The following is a 6379-nucleotide window of genomic DNA, read 5'->3' on the forward strand; positions in this document are numbered from 1 at the left end:
GATGGACTGAGATGGATGTGAGGGGCAATCAATATCCCTGTCCATGGGGCCAACACAACACTGGTAAAACCACCTGCCCCATCCACTTCCCCCTTCCCTCCACCCAGCTGCTCAAATCACTAAGCAAACCTATAGGTGCATCATGTACAAGATGAGAGCAATGGAGAAGCCCTGCTGTGAGCTGTTGTAGTCACCAGTGAAGAGGTTCTCATTGACATCACTGAATAATGAAACATGCTGTTACACAAAGTACACATTTTGGGAGAGGATCCCACTTCTATATCATATTTCATGGACTGGGCATGGTCAAAAGGGATGTTCCTTAACTTCACCACCTCAAGCCCAGTAAGCTCTCCCTGGTGCAAAGGTATCCTTACACCTCATGACCCAGTCAGTCCCCCTTTGTCTCCATTGGAGAAATGTTCCATGCCAAGAACACTATGGTCTCCCTAGCCCACTAGTGACACACCCCATGTCCGCTTACCAAAGTGTTCCCAGTGATTTTACATTTATGCCTAATGCTGTTGGAAGTAGGCTTGCTTTCAACAGCGCTACATGCCATGTGGTCCCAAACAATCCCAATTTGAATGATTTTAGAATCACTGTGGACAAGCTCTGGGTCAAGGAGTCCCCCCAATAATTTCCATTGCACAAGAGTGGCCTTTCAAAATCTCCCAGAATCCTCTGCTTCTCAGTGTTGTGCTGGGAAAAATGGAATAGGTACTCACAGGACATTGCAACTTACAGAATTAAAGCAGAGGTCCTGGAGATGCAGGAGAAACCTGCAAATGGGCAGCAGAAGCATGGATGTAGTGGAGATGCTGAACCATTTGTATTTAAACCCTTTCTCCCCTACCCATTTGATAACTAATGGCTCAGTTCCAAAGTGTAAACAGAGCCTGTGTGTTTCTGAAATATTGTCTGTGCATAATGGAGCTGATCCTCTCAGTTATTTCTGTTGGGATGCTACCAGTTTCCTGTAAGGCGGGGGGACCAAGTTAGCAGCATCAATTACAGTGTGAAGCTCTGCACAGTGGAAATAGCTATAAATGACTGTGTTTGAAGTCTTGGTTGGTTGGTTGATTGTTTTTGTCTGATTTTGTTTAGAGTATAAGAAGAGTCAGAATCTGAGGAATGCAGAAAACACTGCAGAAGGGTCCTCCAATCTGATTTTTTGCACCTTCCACTTTCTAATGTTTACTGTTGCACTTACACAAACACATACACATGGAAATGTTGAATTGGTTTTGTAAACAAATATGAGTTAATGTAAAGGTAAAAGTTTAGAATTTTACCCCTCTTCACCTTCTTATTTGTAACCTGTTCTGAGTGCGCTGGTCAGGGAGCAGGGCTTCTGACAGAAAATTCCTATATGGCATAACCCGATGCCTTTGAACGGCATTCTTGTTTCCATTGTTGGAATTGGTGGCACTCGAAAAAGAGGACAGTCAGATGGTTTCTCTCCCCTGGGTATTTAAATACCAGGAAGGAGTAGTGGAGCAGAACTAGAACTGTCTGCAGCTTGAGAGAGAGACAACATATGTTCACTTTGACATCTTTCCTTTTTCAGTGTTCTCACCAAAAATTAGCTGAAATGTAACAATGCTGCAGCATGATGAGGCAAACATTCATTCTCTGTTTAAAACTTCATGCTCTTTCTTTTGTTAAGATTCAGGAAATGCATTTTGGTCTCAGGCCCATTATCTGTGGAGTGGATCCACATCCCTCCTGGACAGTGAAAGTTAGTTGGATCACAGTTCTAATACTGAGGAAAGTTCTCAATGCCTCAATCTGAGAGGGAAGGACCCCGCCATGATTATGTGTGGGAATGTTTGTCTTAGTATAATCTTCTCTTCATATGAACAACTTGACTGAGTAGCAGTTTGCCATAAACCTCCTTTTTGTGGGGTAGGCAATAAGACCTTCATCTACTCTCAACATGCTCCTGGGATTACACTGATCTTTCATTTGTGCTGAGCATGATTCCTGGCCTAATACATCTTGAACACCAGACACAGAAACAGCGTTTTCATTAATGAATTGGATGATGAAGTAGAGAGTATGCTTATTAATTTGTGGATGACACGAAAGGGTTGCAAGCACCTTCGAGGACATGCTTAGAATTCAAATTAACTTCACAAATTGCAGAACTGCAGAATTAGTATGAATCAACAAGATGAAATTCAATGAAGACAGGTACAAAGTACTGCACTTAAGTAGAAAAAAAATCAGATGTACAACTATTGAATGGGGAATAACTGGCTAGGTGTTAGTACTGCAGAAAAGGATCTTGGGGTTGTAATCAATCACAAATTGAATATGAGTCAGCAATGTAATGCAGTTGAGAAAAAGCCTGCTATCATTCTGGGTGTATTAACAGGGGTGCTATATGTAAGGTATGGGAAGTTATCAGCCCATTAGACTTGGCACTCAGGAGGCCTCAGCTGGAATAATATGGGCTTCTAAGGGAGATTGCGGAATCCCTGTCATTGGAGATTTTTAAGACCAGCTTAGACAAACACCTGTCAGTGATGGTCCAGTTGCACTTGGTCCTGCCTCAGATTCTTCAACTGTATTAAGATTAAAGGCAACAATTGCTAGCGATTCCATATTAAGAAGAGTTGACAGAGAATTCAGCAAAGGGTCTCAGAGACAGCAGGATGGTGTGCTGTCTCCCTTGAGCAAAGACATGAGATTCATCTACAATATTGGACAGGATTCTGAATTCATCTGGCAAATCTCCACTGCTGATGAGTGACATTGGAACCAACAATATGACATCATATGGAACTACCCAGGTTATAAAATATTTCAGGGATTTGGAAGGGAGTTAAAGAAGAGGAAAATGCAAGTGGTCTCAGAGGTCCTGCCGGTGCAATGAATGAGAGAAAACAGCAGACAAAAAATACCGGAGGTGAATTGTTGGCTGCTCAACTGGTGTGAAGCTGAATTTTAGTTTTGTGGAACACTGGGTCACATTCCAGTGTGAGAGGAGACTGCATGAATGAGACCTCTGCATCTCAGATGTAGTGGGACTAATCTTGGTTGGAGACTACTTGGAGCAGCCAGGAGAGCAAGCAGAAGATGCTTAGGGTGTATATGCAGTAGAAAGTCATAGAATCATAGAATCATAGAATATCAGGGTTGGAAGGGACCTCAGGAGGTCATCTAGTCCAACCCCCTGCTCAAAGCAGGATCAATCCCCAACCAAATCATCCCAGCCAGGGCTTTGTCAAGCCTGACCTTAAAAACTTCCAAGGAAGGAGATTCTACCACCTCCCTAGGTAACGCATTCCAGTGTTTCACCACCCTCCTAGTGAAAAAGTTTTTCCTAATATCTAACCTAAACCTCCCCCACTGCAACTTGAGACCATTACTCCTTGTCCTGTCATCTTCTACCACTGAGAATAGTCTAGAACCATCCTCTCTGGAACCACCTCTCAGGTAGTTGAAAGCAGCTATCAAATCCCCCCTCATTCTTCTCTTCCGTAGACTAAACATTCCCAGTTCCCTCAGCCTCTCCTCATAAGTCATGTGTTCCAGACCCCTAATCATTTTTGTTGCCCTTGGCTGGACTCTCTCCAATTTATCCACATCCTTCTTGTAGTGTGGGGCCCAAAACTGGACACAGTACTCCAGATGAGGCCTCACCAATGTTGAATAGAGGGGAACGATCACATCCCTCGATCTGCTCACTATGCCCCTACTTATACATCCCAAAATGCCATTGGCCTTCTTGGCAACAAGGGCACACTGCTGACTCATATCCAGCTTCTCGTCCACTGTAACCCCTAGGTCCTTTTCCGCAGAACTGCTGCCTAGCCATTCGGTCCCTAGTCTGCAGCGGTGCATTGGGTTCTTCCGTCCTAAGTGCAGGACCCTGCACTTATCCTTATTGAACCTCATCAGGTTTCTTTTGGCCCAATCCTCCAATTTGTCTAGGTCCCTCTGTATCCTATCCCTGCCCTCCAGCGTATCTACCACTCCTCCCAGTTTAGCATCATCCGCAAATTTGCTGAGAGTGCAATCCACACCATCCTCCAGATCATTTATGAAGATATTGAACAAAACCGGCCACAGGACCGACCCCTGGGGCACTCCACTTGACACCGGCTGCCAACTAGACATGGAGCCATTGATCACTACCCGTTGAGCCCGACAATCTAGCCAACTTTCTACCCACCTTATATTGCATTCATCCAGCCCATACTTCTTTAACTTGCTGACAAGAATACTGTGGGAGACCGTGTCAAAAGCTTTGCTAAAGTCAAGAAACAATACATCCACTGCTTTCCCTTCATCCACAGAATCAGTAATCTCATCATAGAAGGCGATTAGATTATTCAGGCATGACCTACCCTTGGTGAATCCATGCTGACTGTTCCTGATCACTTTCCTCTCGTGTAAGTGCTTCAGGATTGATTCCTTGAGGACCTGCTCCATGATTTTTCCGGGGACTGAGGTGAGGCTGACTGGCCTGTAGTTCCCAGGATCCTCCTTCTTCCCTTTTTTAAAGATTGGCACTACATTAGCCTTTTTCCAATCATCTGGGACTTCCCCCGTTCGCCACGAGTTTTCAAAGATAATGGCCAATGGCTCTGCAATCACATCCGCCAATTTCTTTAGCACTCTCGGATACAACTCGTCCGGCCCCATGGACTTGTGCACGTCCAGCTTTTCTAAATAGTCCCTAACCACCTCTTTCTCCACTGAGGGCTGGCCATCTACTCCCCATGTTGTGATGCCCAGCGCAGCAGTCTGGGAGCTGACCTTGTTCGTGAAGACAGAGGCAAAAAAAGCATTGAGTACATTAGCTTTTTCCACATCCTCTGTCACTAGGTTGCCTCCCTCATTCAGTAAGGGGCCCACACTTTCCTTGGCTTTCTTCTTGTTGCCAGCATACCTGAAGAAACTTTTCTTGTTACTCTTGACATCTCTTGCTCGCTGCAGTTCCAGGTGCAATTTGGCCCTCCTGATTTCATTCCTACATGCCCGAGCAATATTTTTATACTCATCCCTGGTCATATGTCCAATCTTCCACTTCTTGTAAGCTTCTTTTTTATGTTTAAGATCCGCTAGGATTTCCCCGTTAAGCCAAGCTGGTCGCCTGCCATATTTACTATTCTTTCGTCTCATCGGGATGGTTTGTCCCTGTAACCTCAACAGGGATTCCTTGAAATACAGCCAGCTCTCCTGGACTCCTTTCCCCTTCATGTTAGTCCCCCAGGGGATCCTACCCATCCGTTCCCTGAGGGAGTCGAAGTCTGCTTTCCTGAAGTCCAGGGTCCGTATCCTGGTGCGAACCTTTCTTCCCTGCGTCAGGATCCTGAACTCGACCAACTCATGGTCACTGCCCCCCAGATTCCCATCCACTTTTGCTTCCCCCACTAATTCTTCCCGGTTTGTGAGCAGCAGGTCAAGAAAAGCTTCCCCCCAGTTGGCTCCTCTAGCACTTGCACCAGGAAATTGTCCCCTACACTTTCCAAAAACTTCCTGGATTGTCTATGCACTGCTGTATTGCTCTCCCAGCAGATATCAGGAAAATTAAAGTCACCCATGAGAACCAGGGTGTGCGATCTAGTAGCTTCTGCGAGTTGCTGGAAGAAAGCCTCATCCACCTCATACCCCTGGTCCGGTGGTCTATAGCAGACTCCCACCACTACATCAACTAGTCAAACTAACTAGAACCAAATCCTGCAGAACCCCCATTAGAACCACCCATGTTCAGGGATGATTCCTCCTGACAACTACTTTTTTGAGAAATGTCAGTTAGCTAGGTCTTAATTCATTTAGCATATGCTTTATTGGTACTCTATAGTGCTAGGTTTTTATCAGAATGTTATGGGATAGTAAGTTAAACACCTTAAAAATGTCTGGCCCAGATCCTCAAATGGAATTAGGCACCTAAATACCTTTGAGATTTTGGCCTAAGTGCCTAAGTCTCTTGGGTGCTTTTGAAAATTTTACCTACAGTGTTTAAATACATAATCACAATTTATTTTATATGTCTCTGGCTTCATTCATTGTGCAGGAGGTACATACTTTGAGGCACCGGGTTGTAAGAAGAGAGATTTTCTCTTGTGAGTAAGGGACTCTGGACTGCGACTCAAGATAGCTCAGTGCTGGTCTTGGGCCTTCCACAGATTTCCTATATGGAGTTGGGTACAACTGTGTCATAATGCACATGTGCAATGGGGCCAGGTTCCCACAGACAGCCTTAATTGGGGCCTTTCCTAATACCTGAGTGCTTGACATTGCAACCATAATATTTTTTAGCATGGTTTATTTTATTTTAATATGTATATACAAGACTCTGTGTAGTCCATGGTTCTGTGGCTATTTCATATAGGGTGACCAGATGTCCCGTTTTTATAGGACA

Source organism: Chelonia mydas, chromosome 1 (genome assembly GCF_015237465.2).
Source record: "Chelonia mydas isolate rCheMyd1 chromosome 1, rCheMyd1.pri.v2, whole genome shotgun sequence".
Classification (NCBI taxonomy): domain Eukaryota; kingdom Metazoa; phylum Chordata; order Testudines; family Cheloniidae; genus Chelonia; species Chelonia mydas.